General features: G+C 41.1%; 1 protein-coding gene across 4 annotated transcripts in view; it reads left to right on the plus strand.

Moving 5' to 3' along the window:
• Positions 1-22,806, plus strand: part of ARHGAP21 (Rho GTPase activating protein 21) — a 450,388-nt gene that overhangs the window by 303,406 nt on the left and 124,176 nt on the right. The gene's annotated exons all lie outside the window — the stretch shown is intronic.

Genomic DNA, 22,806 nt, shown 5'->3' on the forward strand with positions numbered 1-22,806 from the left:
TTTCTTTGAAAGTTATATTGATTGTATTAAATCTTTTTCTTTTCTTTTCTGTACAAAGATGGATATGCTTTGTAATTATTAAAAATATCAATAAAGAAAAAAAAAAAAAAGGGGGAGGCGAAAGAAGCTATTTTAGCCAAAAAATCTTCATTCAAAAATTGGAAGAAGGATCCAACAGAAGAAAATAGTATAAAGCTTCCTAGGGCGCGAGCGCGCACATCTCAGATACTCAAATACATGTCATGGCGGGAACCTCAGGGGTGGCCCCACTGCATGACGTCAGTACCCCCGGGTATATCAAGCCTCCGCTTCCACTACCAATTTGAGTTAGCAAAGACTTCGCTTCGCTACTCTGCCTGCTCTAAGCTGTACGCTTAGACGCCACTTTCTTGCTAAGGACCTAGCTCCAGCAGAAGCTCTAGACACCTGCTCCTCGGGGGTGTCTCGCTTCCAAACGTCCCTTCAGGGTCCTCACTAACCTAAAACAACCGCTCCTCGGGGCTCTTTTCTCTCTATTCCTTTCCAGGATATTGGACCATTGGGTACTCGCTCCTCGAGGGCCCATCTACTTCATATCCTGCAGCACGGACCTTCAGTCCCACCATTCTACCATCAGGAAGACACCTTCACTCTCTATGAGTACCTCTACGATCCGGCGCTCCAACTCCACCCACCAGCCGTGGCGTTACCCGCACTGCGGGCTCCTGCCTATTGTGAACATCTGAGTGAGACTACACTTCTGAACCTGTTGAGCGTATTGGCACTTCATGGATCAGTGCCTTACCTTCCTGCTTCACCATCTATATACAGCAGTACAATAAAGACTCTATCCATTCGGTGTCTGCTATTTGTGTCAGCCTATTGCAGTGGTTCCCCACGGGGCTCCTCCCCGTGGGCGGAGTCATCTCCATTGAGACCAAGGGTCCATAATACCTCAAACATAACATCTGAGAGTAGAGGAATATGTATTTTACCGACGACAAGGCCAAAGGGCCACAGTGCAGAGATCAACCAGATCTTAAAATTTGAGCCAAACACAATTAATATATATTTTTAAGCTTACTTTTCTATATATGGTGTCAAAATAGCATCTCCTGCCCCCAAATAAACTAGGTCATCTCTTGTTCTCTAGTGCAATTTCTGCTTCAGACTTTCTAGAAGCAGTGGACTATTTTACAAAATGTATTTGTTTGAATTGCCACTCTCTCAATCATCCTGACTCCTCTGTTCTATTCTGTTCAAAGGGCATCACCAAATAATCATAAATATATTCTTTTGCTTCAAATTGAGTTTCAAATGCAGCTTCTTTAGACAGGAAAGGCATGATGGGATAGTTTACCATTGTGATTATTACCTGCATAGTAGTGAGGGATATGGTTGAATAGTCCAGAAAATGAGGCCATTTTTATAAAAGATTGAATTACTAGCCTTTCCAAATCCAAGCTTAAGGTGAGTTGCATTCAGATACAGTAGGTAGTACCCTACCTTAGAGGGGTTTCTAGTCTGATGGTGTCTGAGGAAATGGAGGATTAAGTAACTTACTCAAGGTCACAAGGAGCGTTGGAGGAAGAAATAGGATTGGAACCCGGCCTACCTACTTCACAGCCTTGTGTTCTAACCACTAGGCTGCTCCTCCACTCTAGCTTTAGCTACACTTTCCTGGCTATAAGGCATGATATTATCTTTAAATCTGTGGCATTGGTACTCCCGATGTTTTTTCTTTCTGAATCTGTTTTTATGCATAATTTCTGTGCAGTCTCTCTAGAATGGTGCAGAAAATTAAATTTTACAAACATTTCAGAATAATCACAATCATCTAAAGGTTCCTTTTTCCAATGTGTCCCCTTTTGTAATGTGAACCCTGTTTTGCATCAGCATTTGAACTGCTTAGCTCTGCAGAATCCCTGATGTTAGAGTTATGGAGTTAGTAACCATCACAGGTTTTAGAATGAAAGAAATGCTATTGAATTGTATTCATTTATGGGTAATCAGGTAAGTCAGGGCGTTCCAAATTTGCTGTAAATAATGCAAAAGAATCAAACATTTTTCTGTGGCTGAGAAATTTTAAAACAAGCAGTCATAATAGACTCAGTTTTGGAAAGCTCAGGAATGACATTAGAAAATCTTCCTTCACGGAAAGGTTGGCAGAGGCCTCGGTTGGAGACAGAAAGAGTAAAAGAGTTCAAGGGCATGAAATAAGCACAGAAAATCCTTAAATATGAAGAAGTGAAGGGAAAGCCAGAGATCAGCAGGAGCCTGTGGCATTGCAAATGGAAGAAAATTCGGTAGATTAGATAGGAATTAGTCCTTGTCTGCTGATGAGAGCTGTAGAGCTGTCCAGGCTTTGGATACATACAATGAAAGTGCATGAGAGAGATTTTCATACCTTAGGTCTAAGAATAAAGATTGTTTTTTTGAATATGATGGTTAATCTGAAAATTTGACTGGCTTGGCGTACTTATGGACTGGATTTACACGGCCTTTGTGGTAAGAGAAGTAGGGGGGGGGGGAGGAATGTTTGTAGGCTGTCAATATGCGTAAAGCTGGTCACTTTGTGGAGTGCTAGGCAGGGTTTTGGATTGCAATGCTCCCTGATGTATGTTTTCCTTCAGGTTGCTCTATTCAACTGTGAATGATTTATAAGGGTCTGCATGTGATCTTTTGAGCCCTCTTAGCTTTCAGAATGCACCCTGGGATATTTAGAGAGCAAGGAGCCTACTGTTGTGTGTCCATTTGCAGTTTTAAATGTTACAACTGCAGAATTGATATGAGAGGGGAAAGGGTCACTTAAATTACTATTGAGCAGCAGCGGTACTAAACATATATTACACTAGTGACATGTTTTAAAAAATGGGTGAAAAACTAAGTTTTTCAAATTCTGTTTCCTTGCGCTCCCTTCATTCAGATATGCCAGATTGGGGCTGCGTCATTTCAGCTACCCTGCAGGAAGTATCCATTCTCCTTACCCTGCTTCGGGTCTTACTTTCAGAGGCTGATATTACAAGACAAAGAACAGTAGTTTGTTGCAAAACGGGTTCCACTCCCATAACCTGGCTCAATCTATAAGCAGCAATTTCCTGTTGATGTTAATATGAAATAAGCTGATGACTTGATGATGAAAGAATTCTTAGTTTCTCAGCTTAGGAAGATATTGACCTTTTTCAGTTTTTCCTAATTGCTAATTAAATTGTCCGTGCACTTTCCCTGTCCTGCTAGTGCTTTTCTTCCCCTCTTGCTCAACCACAGCAGTTTGTGGGTTTTTATGTATGTGTGACTGTACTGTTCAGCTTATGTGTGGTCTGTGTTTTACTGTTATGTGATTGTGAGGTTACATTGTGTGTTGTGTAGAGGGATTGCTTTGTAGTCATATGTGGGTGCATTTATTATGTTCGTAATTTAAACACAAAAATGACATGTAAATGAGAAACAATTATGATAAGATAAATTCAAGTAAACCAGAGAGCATAACAAAAGTATTTCTATTTGAGAACCTTAATTGAAGAAAGGAGGAAATTAGTGAATGAAATGATTAATACAGCTATGCTGTAAGCATGGTACAAAAGGAATAAATTTCCCATTATTCACAAAAACAGACAAACACATTTTTAATCATGCAAAAAATGGATTTGCATAGCATTAGCTACTTTGTACCTCTGTTTTTTTTCTTTAACAGGGGACTTCTGCTGGAATTAAGCACTACCCTGAAAACTCTTGTTCCAGAGCAGTGCAGACTTTTTGCCAGGGAAGATGGTTCTGATAGAAAAGATTAATCACACACAGGCCGATACAGTAAAAATCACGGGAGAGCGGGCGAGCGCGATTCAGAAAAAAAAAATTATTCAAATTAGGGCCCGCGGTAAAAAGAGGCGCTAGGGACACTAGCGTGTCCCTAGCGCCTCTTTTTGGACAGGAGAGGCGGCTGTCAGCGAGTTTGACAGCCAACGCTCAATTTTGCCGGCGTTGGCAAAATTGAGCGTCCAGTTTTCAAGCCGATTTTAAATGTTTGTTTTTTTTGTTTTTTTTTAATTTTTGATTATTTTTAACTTTTGGGACCTCCGACTTAATATCGCTTTTCTGTGCGCTTTCCCGGTGCCGGCAGAAATTAATGCCTACCTTTGGGTAGGTGCTAATTTCTGAAAGTAAAATGTGCGGCTTACAGAATCGCGCGGGAATAACTAATAGGGCCATCATCATGCATTTGCATGTTGCGGGCACTATTAGTTTTTTGGGGGGGGTTTGGACGCGCGTTTTTGATGCGATATTACCCCTTACTGAATTAAGGGGTAAAGCTAGTGCGTCACCGCGCATCCAAACGCGGATTAACAGTGCGCTCTGCCAGAGCACACTGTACTGTATCGGCCTGCTAGAGAGGCAAGGGAACCTCTTACTGATTAACAGTATTATCAGGTGAAGGTGGTGAAGAGGGAAGAAAGCAGGTGTTATGAGGGATGAAACCAGCAAAAAGGAGAAGAGCAAGAGACAAAGGGGGGGGGGCAGAGGAAGGAGGGAAAGAAGCAAAAGGGTTGAAGAAAACGGAAAAGAATATGAAGATGAAAACGGCTAAAAGGAGAAGATAAGTATAAGGGCAGAACATAGGAAGAGAAAAGTGAAGTATTGGGGGAGATGTGAAAATGAGGTTTTAGAGAAAAATTATAGGATCGTGCTTTGGAATGGTGAGCATTCCTCATTCTTATTCCCTTTACAGGCCACTGTAGATCTTTAAGATGGGCAGAATCAGCCTAGGAACTCTGCAGATGGGTTTTACTGTAAATAGGGTAACTGGGTGAACTGGATGACAGTGAAGCTTCCCCAGTTATCTCTCATTTCCAGTTGGCAGGAGCAGTAGAGCCTGAATTCTTAAGTCCCTCCCTTAGTGTCTAACCCAACTCAAGCGATATGACAAATCTGGACTGAGGAGAATTCCATTCTCTTTGGAAGCTTCTAGGAGTCTGAGGAGGAGACTGAAAAGGTTATAGTCCCCAAGTTTCTCCTCTGATGGAATTTCACAGTCTCGTTCTCCTTCAGGGGAGGGGTTACTGCTTTCAGTGAAGAACAGACAGACACAGGTAAAGTCCCCCGAGTCTTTTCTCCAATGACACTTAGCAGCCCTATTTTCCTTTGGGGCTAGGGTTACCAACTGACTATAGATTTGCCTGACAGGGTTGATCCAATTCTAGATTCATCCTATTGCATGCAAGGACTTTTAGTTCTGATTTCCTTGTTGCAGTCTCTAAGAAAAAATAAGACTACAAGTTCCTACATGCAATGGGGTAAACTCTGGACTGGATCAGTTCTTTCAGGTGAATCTGAAGCCATTTGACAACCCTACTTAGAACTTAGAATCTGAATGGGAGGCAGAAATTTCTGGAAGAAGCAGATTCTGTCCTTAGAGCAGAGAATTCATTAAGTAGATGGCCCTAGTACCCTGGTTGGAGATAAAACTTCAGAAGATTCTAGGGGCTGATCTCTGATCCTGGGATCTTCAGGCCAGGTCTAGAAATAATTTTCCATAATCCCCATAGTCAAGAAGAACATGAGCAAAAACTAGTCTTCCACACAAGGAAAAGAAATAGTCACCTAAATCCTTGCTAAGCGTATTGGATTTCCTAAGGAAAGAGTTGGCAGATCCTAGAATAGACAATTCCTCCAAGCTGAGGGCTATCCCAGTCGAAAAGTCTACACCTCTTGAGAGTATATCTATATAAAAGGATGAATGTAGGTCTTATGCAGTGCTGTGTGCTAGATAAATCACTTCCACATGTTGCAGTTTGCTCCGCCTATATGTAAAGTGCCATAGTAAAGTGATCCAAGCAGATTCACTCATGTTCTTTGAAGGAGCTCAGTCTGGCTGAAGTATGATGTCAATCATCTGTGGGTTGTTCCAAGAATGAGCAGTGTAATGTCTAGAGAGGCTAATCCAAGCAACTGATGGTAGAAGGTTGTCTTCCTATGTCATCCACCTTCCCCATGGGTTAACCCCTCAGGTGCACATGGCCGGCAAGGCATGAGAAAGAAGGGTAGCCGCCAATAAATCAAGGAGTGATAGATTTGGAACCCAGCAGGAAGCTGAAGCACCCCAGAGAACCAGGAACACAAAGAGGTCGAGCAGGCATGCAGAAGGCAGAAACTGGAGACAGTCTTCTGGATTCAGACAACGAGGATGGAGCCAGAATACGAAGACTAGGAAGTAGGACCAAGCTCTGGCTACTGACTGAATAAAAGCCTAAGTATAAATACAGACCTAGGCATCAAACAAGATGAGTACAGAGCTGGGAGGATTGAATAGATCGATCTGCAGGTGGCGCTATGAACTGCTCAGAGTGAGGTGAAATCGGCAACAGATCCTCACAGTACACCTCTTCAGGACGGCCTTTGGATGGTCCCCTTGTGTTGCTTTGCAAAACATTTCTTCAAAGGACAAGGTGCATGGAGGTGAGATGCATCAACCTAAGATCTTTCTTCAGGACCATATCCCTTCCAATGGACACTCTTACAGGACACTCTAGAGTCCAGAATCTCTTCAGCCTCAAATTCAGGTATGCCATCAACAGAACTGGATCTGGAGATAATCCTTGCCTATTAAAAGGATATGGCGTAGCTGGCTTCAACAAGGTAACATGAAGAGACAGTATCTTGAGAGTTGGGAAGGTGAAGGTGCATGGTTACTGGCTTAATTTTCTCAGTAATGGGATATGGCCCTATATTCTTGGGACTGAGCTTAGCACAGGGAAGACTGATTATAATTATATTTAGACAGCCAGACCTTTTAATGGCTTGAAGCTGGGGTTCACATCTACAATGGTTGTCAGTGAATTTATTCTTCTTCATCAGTTCTTTCCAAATTATTGTACTCCTGAGCCTAGGTTTTCTGAAAGCTTACACCAAATCGGCCAAATGAATTCCATGGGCTAGAGTGGAAGGAGGAAGACAAATAAGGATGTTGGCCGTAGACTGAAGAATGGAGGAAATCCTTGTAGATTCACTGACATAATTGTTGTGAGCAATATGAGCCCAAAAGAGCAATCTGACTGAATCATTCTGATGAGGAGAGATGAAACAAAACATTTAACGAACTGCTCAAAGTCTTAGTTAATCCTCTGTGTATGGCCATTAGTGTTTGGATGATATCCTGACAAAAATTGTAAATTGATACCCAAATCTGTACAAAAAGCCCTCCAGACTCTGACAACAAATTGGGGACCTCAATCTGATATAGTAATGGTCAGAATTCCAATTAAATGGACCACATCCTTAAAAAAAAGATGGCAGTTAGTTGAGGGCAGAAGGCAGCTTAGAGATGAAAATTAAGTATGCTATTTGGGAAAAACAGTATACCACAGATGGCAGTATAGTAAGTAGAAATCGGAAGATTCATGATGAAGTTTATGGAGAGGTTAGTTCAGGGTACAGAAGGAATTGGAAGCGAGTAGAGTTCAACTGAAGGATTGGCACAAGGGACTTTGGTTCTAGCGCATACAGTCTAGGATGTAAGTTGTATAATTCTTGCACAAGGAAGGCCACTAGAAGACCCTGGAAATCGGTTCAAAACTTTTCTTAATCCCTGGGTGTCCAAAGTTTGAAATAATGCCCCAATTTGAGAACATTTGGACAGCAAGTGTCTTGATCAAAAGCATACCCAATGGGAATCCCTGAAATAGGTTCATGGACTGCAAATTCCAGGCAGATTTTCTCCATCAGATCACTCTTGACTGTTTGCATGATCCTTGAGACTGGTATAATGAGGTCTTTATCACAAGGTAGAGGAGTTTCCTCAGAGGAAAACTGCCATAACAGTGCATCAGCCTTAATGTTCTTTAAGCTAGAATGATAGGAGATAATGAACCAAAAATGGGTGAAATACATTGCTCATCAGGCTTGCCGATAATTCAGAAATTTGGCAGTCCCAGTATAAAACTAATTTTTATGATCTGTAAGGAGTGTGATAGGAAAGGTTGCTCCTTCCAGCAGGTGCCTCCTCTCTTCCAAAACCCACTTAAAGGCAATGAGTTCTTGTTTTCCCACAATATGGTTTCATTCTGCAGGAGAGAACTTTTGAGAGAGGTGATCACATGGGTGGAGCTGAGAATCCAGATTGGGCCTTTATGACAAGACTGCACCTGCACCAACCTCGGCAGCATCTGCTTCTAAGACGAAAGGCTAGGCTGGATCAGGGTGACGCAGGATTGGAACTGATGCATTGAGTTGCTTCAGTTCTTCAAAGGCCTGCTGAGCTTGTGGGATCCAAAAATTCTTTGGCATCCTCTTACTTATAAGGGCTGTAAGTGGAGCCACTACTTTGGAGATGTTTTGAATTAATCGCCAGTGATAGCTAGCAAAGCCAGAAAACATTGGAGCATCTTGATACCCAAAAGTACCAGCCAGTTAAGTAGTGTGGTTTCCTTATTCTGGTTCTTTTAAAAAACTTGACAAGTTTATATATCCCAAAAAGTGGACTAATTTGGTTCAGACACCTGTCTTAGACTCGGCAAAAAGCTGGTGATTTATTTATTTTATTTTATTTATAACTTTTTTTTATACCGAAGTTCAGGTAACAGAATTACTTATCACTCCGGTTTACATTATAACAAGTAGAAAACAATGACAACATATGTCTTACAATGAACATGGTGATGGTGAAGATGTGAGAGTACCTCCACTAAATGCTGCCTATTGATGGCCAGTTCAGGGGAGAAGATAGAGATGTCAAGATAGACCACTACGTACTGAGAGAAGACGTCTCAAAAGATTGACATTGACAAAGGATTGGAATAGTGCAAGAGTGTTACAAAGTCCAAAGGGTATGACCGTATACTCAGTCACCATGCCTGGTATTGAAGACAGTCTTACATTTGCCACCCTGTCAAATCCGAATGAGGTTATAGGCCCTCCACTAGTCCAGTTTGGTAAAAATCTGGACACTAGGGTGTCCAGATTTTTAGCACTAGGGTGTCCAGCATTCAGCAGCGATTATACGCTGCTGAATGCTGACGATGTGAGCTCTCTTCCTCGGAAACATTACTGATTGGTACACAATACCAGTATTTTCAGAGCTCATTCCAAGACCTAAGAAACTCTTTGCTCCATTCCAACTTGATTGCACTTGTGAAGTTTGAAGCCAACCGATGTGGCTTGTAAGCCCCTGAGGCAGCTCTCTGAGCGAAACTCGGCCAGAGTCGGGCATGCTTGAATAAAACTCTTGTTTACTCCGATCCATCTACTCGTTTTCATTGCCTACAGCCACCTTGGATCGGCTACCGGTTTGTTTTCTTGGACCTACTCTTGCCTTATAGTCTGGAAAATGGGAAGCCTACAGGCTAAAGACTGATTCAGAAAGCCCTGGCAGGATTTTGGATCTCCAGAAAAATGCAGAAGGGTTTTCACCCACAGCTCCTTAAGTGGATGCTGTAGGAGAAATAGGAGAAGGAAGCATTTGCTGCTACTTCAATCCAGAGACCCCAGGGAAGCACATTAACTCACTCCTGCAGGCTTACCAAGCTTTGATTCAACTCTCCCAGGTGCTTACCTGGGCTTCCAAACAAGTGGCAGTCTTCCGAGCAAGTGGGGTCCATACTGGCCAGAGCTTGATGTCAGTCATCTATGGGTTGCCCCAGGAATGAGCAGCCTAACATCTGGAAAGGCTAATCCAGGCAGCTGACAGTAGAAGGTCTTCCCCCTATGCCAACCACTTTCCCCTCAGGTTGAGCCCTCATATGCTGGTGGCTGGCGAGGCAAGATACAGACAAGGAATGATAAATTTGGAACAAAGCAGGAAGCTGGAGTACACCAAGAAGCCAGGAACATGAAGAGGTCAAGCAGAAATACTGAAGGCAGAAACTGGAGACGAAGAACATTAGTAACATTATGATGATAGCAGATAAAATCCAAATAGTCCATTCAGTCTGCCCTGCAAGCTACTTATGGTTGTAACTGTGGCCCTGTGCAGGTGATCTCCAAGCCTTCTCTTAAGGGTACTAACTGCTGCTCCATACAGGTTACCCCCTTGTCTTCTGTTTTCTTTATTTCCAATCTTTAGCCTCTAGAGATCTGCAGTGTTTATCCCATGCCCTTTAGAATTAATTTAGTTTTTGTTCTCATCACCTCTTCCAGGAGGGCATTCCAGGCATCTACCTCTATGAAGAAATATTTCTTGATGTTGGTCTGAGTTGTTTCCCTGGAGTTTCATTTCGTGACCCTAGTTCTATGGTTTGCTTTCCAGTGGAAAAGATTTGAAGTTCGTATGTCATTAAAACCTTTTAAGTATCTGAATGTTACGACTGTCGCTGCCAGACGTCTCCACTCCGCCCACCGTACCTTTTTTTGCGACTCCTCCCATGGTTGATGGACGTATGGCTGCCGCGGCGTCTGCCTGCCGTCCTCTCCGGCGTCCCCGGTCCGGCTTGGGCGCTGCATCCCACCATGTTGTCCAGGTACCATAAGGCGTGCGCACCGCGTGGCCCTGCTTCTTATTCTCTCTTTGGCGCGATCCTCAGGGGCGTCCCCCTGTGATGAGGTCACACATCCCGGATACAAAAGCCTACACTTTTTGCTAGCTAATCGAGTTAGCAAGAGATCTCCTTACGGATGGGATTCGCTCTCCATACCTAGCTACTCTGCCTCTCCAACTTTTGGACTTTATCCTACCGGGGTACCCGCTCCTCAGGGGCCTCTCTCATATCTTTCAGGTCGCTATCAGGAACCGGTACTCGCTCCTCGAGGGCCCATGTTCCCTGACTCGCTGCCTGAACTTATCGCTCCTGCTTGGAAGAAACCGCTGCCTACATCATCAGTGAGTTACCAACTTCATCTCCTCAGAGCTGTTTCCTGGAACCAGGTACTCGCTCCTCGAGGGCCTGCCTCTATTCCAGCTTCTGTGTCACCTTCCGGGAGAAACCGCTGTGTGAGTAACTTTACCAACGAGGCTCTATACCAGATCTCTGGGTATGCTCCACTGTACTCACTATCTCAGTTTTCTCCACTACAGCACAGCCATAGAGGGAATTGCTGTTTTAGTACCCTGAGAAACCCAAGCCAGCTGGGCTTCATCTCTACTCACTACTGCCACCTCTGGTGGCTTCTCAACTTTGTCTAATAAAAGATATAACTCTGTGTTGTGTGTCCCAAAGCTGAGCCTGACCTGTGGCCCCTCACGGGACTTCCCCCCCGTGGGCATGGTCAGCTGCCACAGTGTCCAAGGGTCCACTCAAAACCTTACAAACAATAACACTGAAGTACACCTCCTCTCTTCCAAGGTATACATACCTTCAACCTCTCCTCATAAGTCTTCCAATACAGATCCTACTCCTTTTTGGTTGCCCTTCTCTGGACCACTTCCATCCTCTGTTCTTTTTGAGATAAGTCTCTAGAACTGAACACAATACTCCAGGTGATGCTTCACCAAGGACCTACACAAGGGCATTATCACCTCTGGATTCAGGCAACAAGGATGAAGCCAGAGTTTGAGGACCAAGAAGTAGGACCAACTTCTGCGGCTGACTAATGAACAGCCTGAGTATAAATACAGATCTCAGCAAGAAACAAGATGGCTGCTGGGTAGGAAGTGAGGGGCAAATAGCTGGGAGAACTGGACAGATAGTGCAAGTAGCTCACAACACCAGAGATGAAGTCAGCAATGGATCCTCACAGATGTGTATGTGATCCAAGCTTACTCCCATGCTTGTGACTCCCTTTTGAAGCTGGCAGTCCATGCCTTGACACCCTGCAGTGGCCATGTTGTATTTGGGGAAAATGTGTGTGATTTGGGGTTTTATATATCTCTTCAAAAACTGAGTAGAAACATAAAAACATGAAGGCAGAAAAAGACCATTCAGCCTATCTAATCCACCCCTATCTACAATCCCTACCATGCCTTCAGAGATCCCCTGTACTTGTCCCATGGTGTCTGTGTGCGAAGGCTCGAGTCTTCCTAGGTTCCTCCCTTAAGTGGATCACACTTAAGATACACAGCCTGTTCCCCTTTGGGACTTAAGATCTAGGACAGATGCTGGAGTGTTTATCTTGGCCAGATTCTGGAAATACTGAGTATTCTGAGACATGCAGCTATTCTTGTTTTAAGGACTGGACTGTCTAGATGGTTCCTTCCATACATGCTTTTCTCTAAGATTCAGTGATCTGGGTTAAGTGAGAAAAGAACAAGCTCTCTTCCTTCCCCATTCTGATTTTCTTACCCTACCCAGTGACTGATATACTATCCATATGGAACGAGGGTTAAAGAAGCTTCCTCTGCCTGCTACTAGAGGATGGCATTTTGGACAGAAAGGACACAGGAGAGCTTCCTACTTGAGAAGAAGGGGAAACAGCCTCAAATTCTGGTAATATCTGCAGAACCTGCAGCAATTTCTTTAACTCAGGTGAAAAGCTAAAAATGTCTTGAAGGCACTTAACTAAAGAATGGAAAGTTTCCTAAGGACAATAAGAAAAACGATAGTGAGTCCTTCCAAGTGCAGAGGGAGCAGTAGATACTGACACATCTCTGTTTTTTAAAGATTCTACTAAGAGGTCAAATTAGGAACAAGGCTTATCTTTGTCAGAAAGACTTGATCATTGGGGAATTATTTTGTTACTGCCTCTATTGGTGTAAAGTCTTCAGTACTTTTTTTGCCAGCAGACTTTACATATTCTTTCCCTTTGAAAATTATCCCACAGAAATTACCCTCATAACATTTGCATTTGCTAATGTGTGCACATAGTTTATTTGGGGAACATAAATGCATACTTTTGAAATTTCAAAAGTACTGTATATTCGCGGTTACAAATCTGCCCCCAGGAATGCCTCTGCTCGGTGTAGGTAAACGTATGCCCATACAGGTCCTACTTGTGTAGGGAGGACAGTTTTAAAAAAAAATCCAATTTCCACAGGTAAAGTATTTTTACATTTGGAAATGGCTTTTAAAATTGCCCCCGCAATGATTACCACATGAATTTCTAGATAAAGGAGTATGGCAGAGACACTCTTTGGATCCTGTGGAGCTGGAGACAGTCCTTGAGGTGCCTTTATTAAGTATGGAAGCCAGAGGCAATAAGGTGCCACTGGTCCATTTATGGAGTTGTCACCTAGCCCATGTGAACCCTAAGACTGATTCAATTCTGGTTTCGCTCAGGTGCATCTATAGACTTGCAGACTTGCCTTTCCTAGCGAAACTGAGATTATAATTCCATAGATTAAGGGAGGCCAACACCGGTCCTCAAGAGGCACAAACAAGTCGGGTTTCAGGATATCCACAATGAATATGTATAAGATAGATTTGCATGCACTGCCACCATTATATGTATATTCATTGTGGATATCTTGAAAACCTGGCCTGTTTGTGGCTGTCGAGGACCGGAGTTGGCCACCACTGCCATAGATGCAATGTGGTGAAATACAAACTGGATCAGCCTCTTGGCTGACCTGGGGCAGGTAGCAAGCCTGTTTGCCCAGCCATGCAAGATTTTAACCTGTCAAAGTGGACTGGGTTATGTCTGACAAGTTTTGTGTTACCCAAAGCCAAGACAAAATTGATGAAGCTTCAATTCAGCCTCCAGGCTTTACCACCCCTGTAGAACATTATGATCCTTCCTTCTCTAGTTTTCTCAATGTTCCATTGTTAAAATAGTGTGGCTATCCAAATCCAGAAAGAAATGTTTGATGTTGCAGGATCACTTCTCTGGATCCCCCTCCAGAGAAGCAGTCCAGTGAGATGGCATTACAGACTTCACTGACCAGTTTCAGGAAATGGCTGAAGACACATCTATTCTCCCAAGTCTTTGGCATTTAAAATCAGCAGAAAGTGTAGAGAATCCACTGCAATTGAATTTAGCATCTGCTTTTCTGTTTGAACTGAGTTACTTCCCTCTAGCCACCTGATAGCATATACCATCCAGAGATTGTTAGTAGCAGGCTTTGATTTTTTTTTCCGTGTTGCTATTGCTGCTGCTTTATTTTGTTTATTGGTCTTATTTCTACCTTTATGTATATATAGATGTTACCCGCTCGGAGCTGTGGATGGAGTGGGATATAAATATTTTAAATAAAGTCACAGAGTGACCTTGTGTTTAAAGGTCTCTCTTCTGGATTCTAATTGGAGGTGCCCAGACTAATATTTCTGGGAAAGATCTGACTGCTTTGAGGGACACCAGAAAGTAAAAGATAGTGATGGCCCATAAAAGGATTATAAGGGAAATGGTTGTGTTTTGGTCTGCTGCACATTCCTCTAAGTCTTTGGAGTTTGTATTAGTTGGGTCTTAAGCTGTGGGGATCTTTACATGCCAGATGTTTACCCTGACAGTCTAGTCCCATCGCTATCTGCTCTGGATAGAGCAGCCAAGTTTCTGGTTAATGCAGCCTATTTCATTCCTCTTCTTCCAAGTCCACGGTCTGTGGAGTGGAGGGCAGAATAGTGTGATGGCTAAAGAGTTGATCTGCAGATGTATTCTCTTGAAATCCAGATCCAGGCAGTTTCTATTTTTGTCCCCTGATGAATTATAGAGTTGTAGATAGTGGAATTCTCTATGAATCAAAATCCTAACTAGTCTAGGTTCTTCTTGGAAGGCAACCTTTTGTAAGCTCTCCAATCAGAAGAGGTCAGAGGGTCAGATTCTGACTCACATCTCTCCAGTCCAGCAACTATAATGAAGGCTGGAAAGGTTCCCAGATGTAGGGGTGTGGATCATTATTCAGTGGGGCTATCTATTAATATTCTTATTTCTCGGAGAATGACTTCATGAGTTCAGCACTACTCAAAAAAAAAAAAAAAAAAAAAAGGGTCTTGGCACATTGGCACAAAATCGACCAGTTACTGAGTATGTGAGCAGTTGCCTCCAGCAGAAAGTTTGATTGCTTCTTGGCCACAAAGAAATCTGGAAAAATCAGGCCACTTCCGTTCCTGGAGAGACTGAACATATTTGTCAATTCTTTGCACTTCTAGATCAAATCCTGTGTTCCTCAACACTCAAGAAGTTGCACTAGGAATTTGTGCTCCCTGTTATCTGTGGCTTGTCTAAGTGCACATTTCAATTGCTCCATGCCACCAAGGGTTTTTTCCCCCAATTCCAGTGCCGTAGTAGTAGTCTTATAGGACTGTAGATGAGGGGCAGCAGGTGGGATTGAATTCATGTGACAGATTGCAGTTGAAAAGAAAATACAGGGTGGCCCATGGAAAGGTAGCCTGCCTGTGTGGCACTGGTATTGGAGGCGGGCTACTTTTCCCTGTACTATTGGTCTTAATGCTCACTGAGCAGTAATAATCCAAAAGTCCTGAACATTGTAGGAGTTAATAGAACAGAAATTGATGGTAAGGAAAAGTTCCATTCTGACTTCTCCAGTGTCTTGAATTTGTTGCATATGATGGTTGTATCTTGCAGTCCATTGGGGATCATCTTTGATATACCTTATCCTTGTTCTCTTGAAAAGATCTGAAAGACACAAGGGAAAAAAGTAAATGGATGAATAGAAAAAGTAAAAAGCACATGTATAGTTGGATAAAAATCGAGCTAATCGAGGCTACAGAAAAAGAAGTGCAAACAAGGAGTAGCCAAGAAGATAAATGGACATCAGTGAAAACAGGTGCTTGTACTTTTTTGTTCTTGGTTACCTAGCCATCTACTTTATCCTTCTCAGGTAAAATTTTTTTCTCCGTCTCCTGCTCTGTATGTGCTGGAACGCTCTTTACTTTTGCTTAAGTTGGCTGCCAGGACACCTGTAACCAGTGATCCTGAAGCGGAATGTCCTAGAGCAAAGTGATCCAGTCTAATTATAATCAAAGCATTAATTTCTGAAGGATGGATACAAGCTATTAAAAAACAAGCTTTGAAGTATGGACATAATGGGACAAGGACATTTTTTTTTTTTTTTTTAAAGACACTTTGTATGTGTTCTTGAAGTACTTAATGATTTTTCTTTACTCAGAGCTGAACTGCTTGTAAGTCTATTATGGCTGCAGGAAGAATGCTGTAGCAGTACCTGTCTGAACTGACTTTTGTGCATGTATTCTGACTGTAAAATGTATGGCCACACTAATTAGTGAAATATTAATTTCAAAATATTTGTACTAACATCAAGTGCCATAAATGCAAGCAAAAGAATGAAGAAAGTACTTTAGAAACTTTAAATAAGCTTAAATAAAGAAGGTTGAAAGCAGTAGTAATTCAGCAGTTTTGCAGTAACCTCCTTACAGAAAACAAACATGTCTTCTTAGCCCCTTATTGCAGCTCTGCTGCTTGCTTTTACTCTTTACAGTAGTGGCACTAGCCAGTCAAGTAGTTCGCAAAATAGTTCATCCACTTGCATCTTGAGCTATTTAATTCTCCTTGTGCACATACACAGGGCAGTTGGAAGGGGTGGGTGAGATGGGTGACCACCTGGGGTGCCGACCATGTCTTGCCCCCGGGCTCCTATGCACCATGCCAGAGCTGCAAGCAGCTCCTTACGTGCATGCTAATGCATGGCTGTACCACTGAACAGGGGATCCCGGGTGGACTTCCGGGCGGCTGGTTAACCTAGGAACAGGCCTTCACCTGCATTTTAGTTTTAAATACACTTTTTTTTTTTTTTTGTAGTATTGTCGATAGTTGTCTGCTGAGTGTGACAGATGCAGGCTGATCTAGAACGATAATTCCTGAACTTGTGCTGCGGGAACCTCAGTCAGTCTGGTTTTCAGGATATTCACAATGAATATGCTTGAGAGAGAGATTTTCATGCACTGCCTCCTTTGCATGCAAATTTATCTCATGCATGCTCCACCCAACTGGTTGGGGGTCCACAGCAAAGGTTCAGGAATCATGGATCTAGGAAATGTATGATAGCATTTAGTAAAATGGGTCACCAATTAGATCTTATTTTAAGCCACTTTCTGGTAGGTTAATGCGCACTAATGATGATCAGGTCACCACGGTGTTCTCTTTATTTGGTTATATATGACAACGGATTTGAGCTATTGTAGCCCAAACCTGAATGATAAACAAGAGCATCATTGTTATAATTAAAGGGAAGCTATTAAACACATTGTGTAAAGCTCTGTGAGATTTGTTTGTTTTTCATTACAGTGTAAAATAAAACCACCTCATCACTGTCGATTTGAATGGAATGGTTCCATTGTTTTGAGACTATTGTACTGCTTGAGGGCGCCCTGTGTGCAGAATTATGGGACTTGGACCATCTTGCCAATCCACTATGTAATTGTCCAGGCGACATTCCAGGCTTCAAGACAGGACAGGGACTGCTTTGCTTGGCCATTATAATATACATTGTGGGTTGCATTATTGAGTCACAAAGTCATAAGGCCCACAGAATCAAACATGTAAGATGTGATTTGTAATAGGCAGATAAAAAATATGCAGTGTCCGTCTTTGTAATAACATTACATTTTCTTTATACAAAAATAATCGGGATGTCGCCCCAGCGCTTTTACCAGACTATCTAAAGTGAAAAGTGTTAATATTAAGGATCATCATAATATGAGTTCTATAGTGCCGTTTGCTAACATAGCATTATAGCAAGATAATTCATTGGCTATATTTTCCCTTCCCAGAAGAGCTTTAAAATAGGAATGTAGAGTGACTAAGGTCACACCATGAATGGCCAGAAAAGGAGTTGAACTGGTGTCTTCATTTAATACGTCTGTTCTTCAACTGCTGTTCTTTGTGATCACCCCTAATCAATCATATTGCTCTTTGCTTCTACAGATACAATATAATTAATACCGAGTTCTTATAATAATCTTTGAAGTAGCATTTCAGTATAGATGACCAGAAAGCAGACTACACTGAAATTATCCCCATTCTAAATATCCTTCATTGGAACAAGTAATTTGGGTTTCTTTTTAAAGTTTGATCGGACGTATCTGTGGTATTATTAAACTCTGGTTTTTACCTGTATTTTTTTTCGTACAAGGCGCTATTAAACAGTGCACGGTACAGATTTTAAAACTGTTAAGCATGGAGCACTGAGATCATACATTAGGGCTTTCAGATTTATTTTGAATATGTTTTTAGAATAGTTTGTGTATTTGTGGAGGCTTGTTTCACTGATGCAAGAGGACAAAAGACTTGAGATTGTGAAGCATTAGCTTGGTCTATTGTAACAAAGTGATTCTTAAACGATGTATCTTTTGATCTGGGTTTTTCTTTTGAAACTGTTCTGCTCTCCATTTCCTTGTAGATTAATAGAGATAACTTGAACTTCTTAGAACAATTGACTGATGGGCTTTAGTAGGAGTCAGAGGGCAGCTTGAATATCCTTTGGCCTGGGATAAATTTTGTAAAAATTTGTAAAACTCTTTTAGAAAGATAGGCATAATGGAAGCATTTTATGCTAGCTGATGTCTGGTTGGGTAGGTTTCATAAAAGGTGTATTTATATAAAGCACTGATTTCTCAACCCACTCCTGGAGGCACACTTAACTATCCTGGTTTTTGGGAGAGCCACAATGAATGTTCATGAAGTAGATTTACTTATACTGGATCGCCAGGGTATATACATATACCTCATGCACATTCATTATGGATATTCTGAAAACCAGACCAGTTAAGTGTGCCTCCAGGACAGGGTTGAGATCCACTGATAATGAAGCAGTAATTTGGCACAGTCATCTGATAAGCTGTGTTGAAATACACAGCTCCTATTGTGCTATTATGATGTTCGCTATAGTCAGAATCGGGTACTGACGCTGCTAGAAGGATATAAGTATGTTGTCTGTACCAATCTAAACACTCTTCATTATACCTATATTACATTTTGTTTGAGTTTTTGAATATTGGCACCTGCTTGCAGACCTATACACATAGCCAATAATGTAAAAGAAAATTACAAAAAAAACCCCCGTTTTCCAAAACTTGCAATGTTAGTGATGGCCTTATATGCAGTGAATATCATATGGGTTTTTTGTGTTATTGTTGGGTCATAGCAAGGGATGAAGAGATTCTACCAGTGAGGGGGAAAAGATTCATGTTGCGTTACCTCTGCAGATATGAAGGCAATGATTTTTTGATGCACTATATTGAAAATAGTTTAAACCTCTCTTCCTTCTCCCCCCCCCCCCCATAAATATGAAAATGCATAAAATTAACTTCATCAGGAAGCATTGTCAATATTTTTATAGTAGGAATTATACTTTGGTGGGATAAATACTAGGGAACCAGTCCATAACTCTGTATGATCACAATATAAAGTTGATAATTTAGGGGGAGGCAAGATATATCTTGCAGGTTTGCATTTTAAGCACATTGTTTTATAGCAGAATGCAAGAAAAAAGTTGGGGTGTTCTGTTTTGATTGTAGAAGGTAAGTAAAAGAATCAGCAGGACGACTGGAAGAATATATTATAATGCATGATTGTACTTGTATCATGTGCAACCACAAAACTGATGATCGTTCCCTAGGGAAACGTGCGTGCATACAGTAAGCTTCTCTATTTAAAATCTGTAAGCTTCCTCTGCAGGTATGTGGCGCACCCATATGAATCTTTTATTTGTGGTCATGTTTTACATATATACACACTGAGACTACTGTTTTAATTTTGAAGCAAAATACCATCACCAAACAAAAAAATTTCTTTTGCTGTTTTAAATAAGTAATATATTTAAATTGATTCGTAATACTACATAAAAGGGAGCAATTTTTCCCGATGGTAACAAATAGAAATACAATAAATGAACTGATATAAGTATCAGGTCAATAGGGATATTTTTGGAGTAGGGTTTTAATTTTGATAGCACTGCACTTGCTTCTTTTAAAGCAGTCTGTGGTGAAAGCGGTTTTTTTATTTTTATTTTAACCAAATACTGTTTTGGCTTCTAAACCAGCTTTAACTAACAGGACTTCATGCCTGATATGGATAAGATATTGGATAAAGGGGACTATAAATATGGGGGTAAATATTCAGCCGCTGAATGGCTAGTTAAGTTAGCCGGATATAGTTGTACTGCTGAATATACCTTCCGGCTAACTCTGCTCCTCCTTGGAATGCCTGCCTTCCACCCTAGGAGGATAAGCCTTTTAAATATGTGGCTAAGCCATTTAGATGGATAACTTATTTTTTTTACATAATCAAGTATTCAAGTCCTTGGTAGATGTTCATTGCCAATTTCTCATAGGGTCTCAAATCTTTCAAAGGAAAAAAAATGCTCCCACTTAATTTATGCACAGAGTAAGTAAAGCAATGAGAATGATTATCAAAGCACTGCACAAGGTTGGAAAATAATCTGTAGTATTTCAGAGAGGACAGTGTCACGTAGGATCTACCTAACTTAGAGTATATTGCCTTTTGCCCACATCATCAGCTTTGATAAGTCTGACATAAATATATAGCATATCATGATATATACCTAAAAACAGAGCAGTTTATTTTTATCTATTTATTTAAAAGGTGCATTTTTTTTTTGTTTCCCCTGTTTGTGATCTTGCATCACTAAGGTGCCATCTTATTTGACCGTCTTCCTTTAACTTGTTTTGTGGTTGGTTTGCCCACGTGGTTTCTGTTTAGATCATTCAAGTATAGGAGCTAAGGAAAACCTTAGGAAATTACTTACACAGGAAGAGATCATAAGATGGTGGCATTCTCTCTCCCTAACAATTAGATAAGGAGTAATAAAAGTCGTGACTGAACCTAAAAGAGTCTTGGTTTACTCGAAGCTGCATTTCTGAACAGGTCAAAAGAAAATTCATCATCTCCAAACTTGCATGCATACTGATACTAATTAATGTTATATTTATTTATTTATTTATTTATTTAACATTTTTATATACCGACCTTCATGAAAGAAATTCATATCAGATCGGTTTACAAATAACATGAGGGGAATAACAAAGTCAACCATATAACAAGAAATGAAAGTTACATATAACAAGGGGTATTAACCTGGAGGGCTAGGATAGCCGGAGCGATAGAAGGCATAACTGAACAAGTTAGATAATACAATAATATGATGAGAAGAGGCATAAGTGTATAGGCTACACTTGTCAGAGAGTTTAGGTAGGAGTCAGTATTAATGGAATATTATATTCCATTAATACTTCAGAACACTCCATATGTTTAAAGAGGCTGCTGGATCTTTTCCAAATTACTCTTTGGTCTGTCTTTCCTTTCTCCAACCCACCTTCCTTACAGCACATCCATTCAGAATTACTCAGTGTGGGTTAGAGAGTGAGAGATTAGGAATGGTTTCCTATGCATTATCTGTTAATCTGTTTCCAGCAGTCCTAGGTAATGCAAATCATTACAGGATCTTGGCTTTGGAGGTAAAGTTCAGCCCTTGGATAAAAACTAAATTGTCCTTCAAGATACTATTTGTATGTGTTGTTTTATGAATATTCCTTAAAATAGGGACAAACCTGTTAAATTAGAGATAAATCTCTAGTGTGATCATTTTTCTAGTACTGCTGCTCTATAGGAACATCAAAAGGGTAAAGATGTAAATAAAAAAGTGTAAAGATGTAAAAAAAAAAAAGAGTAAGCATCTTTCTCCACACACATGTTTCATCATGAGGAGTAGGAATAATGCTGCATTCAGCTACCTTTGTGCCTCTGACCCATTTCTGCAAACTACAGAAGAGAGTGCATGTTATACCCACCGGCCCTCTCTACCAGAGCTGCTGGTTTACCCAGTGAGTGGTGCACCCCGCTACTACCAGTGATGAATTTGCTGTTTTATTTTATGACCCAGTTTCCCAGAAGCCCACAGAACTTATCCACTTAGTGCAAATTATAAACACTTTTCTTAATCCTAGCAGTCCTTTATGATCGAGAGAATATGACAGGAGAACAATGATCCAAATACCTCTGAATGGATATATATATATATATCTATATCTAGATCTAGATATATATAAAACCAAAAAATTTAGCAATGTATACCTAACTAGTGCTTAGTATGAACTGTATAAAATATAGCTTTAGCCCTGGATAATTTCTGGGGCTCAGAAAATGTGTGTGTGTGTGTGTATAACACAAAAAATTGAATTGTGATATTTTTTTTTTTAGACTTTGATATTTTGATATCTTTCTGTTCAGAAATATTTAGAAAAATTGGATGCAGCCTGCAGCTTAGGTGAAGTTCAGCCTGCTGTACAGTAATAGCTTAGTGCTATTGCTTTTGAGATTTTGTGTAAGAGTAATTTTTACTGTGTTTCACGCTGTGCTGAAACCTAAATATTACAACTGCAATAATATAAAGTTGATCTGTTCCTCTAAATTGTGTGATGAGAATGCAAATAGCCTTTAACAAGCAGAAAGGGAGGTCCCACATGAAAGTGTCAGTTCATCACAATGGAATGGGTTGTTTGCACAGGAAAAAGTGTGCTGTGTGATCGTGCCCTTTGGAAAAACAATATTTGAATATATATGAAGGTGGGTTTTAATAAAGTAGACATGCAATCATGCCACACGTTGGTCTGTAGTAACCTAATAGGAAGAGTCTGTAGCTTGCTAATATTCTGTTAATACTTGAGTATTAAAAATATTCATATGGGAGGGGGGTGTCAAGGGTCTGGGGGGGGGGGGGGGTGGTTCTGTTTCTCTAGCAGCACCAGCTTGCTGATTTCAGTTGCATGGTGAGAAAACAGCTGCAGTCAGCTGACGGCTTTTGCTTATGGTCAGATTTATATGGGAGGGCTGCACTGTTTCAAATGCATAATCGAGTATTCGTTTCGTCATCTGGAAACGAGGATGGTAGGGAGCTTGGGGGAGATGAGAGAGAGCAATCTTGCTCCGGTGAAAGGGAAGCTTCTGAGCACACAGCCTTGAATGATCTACATGTAGCTGCTGTGATGCGCCAAGTCAAGCTGACACAAATGCATTTTGGTTTCCAGAAGGGTA

Source organism: Rhinatrema bivittatum, chromosome 2 (genome assembly GCF_901001135.1).
Source record: "Rhinatrema bivittatum chromosome 2, aRhiBiv1.1, whole genome shotgun sequence".
NCBI lineage: Eukaryota > Metazoa > Chordata > Amphibia > Gymnophiona > Rhinatrematidae > Rhinatrema > Rhinatrema bivittatum.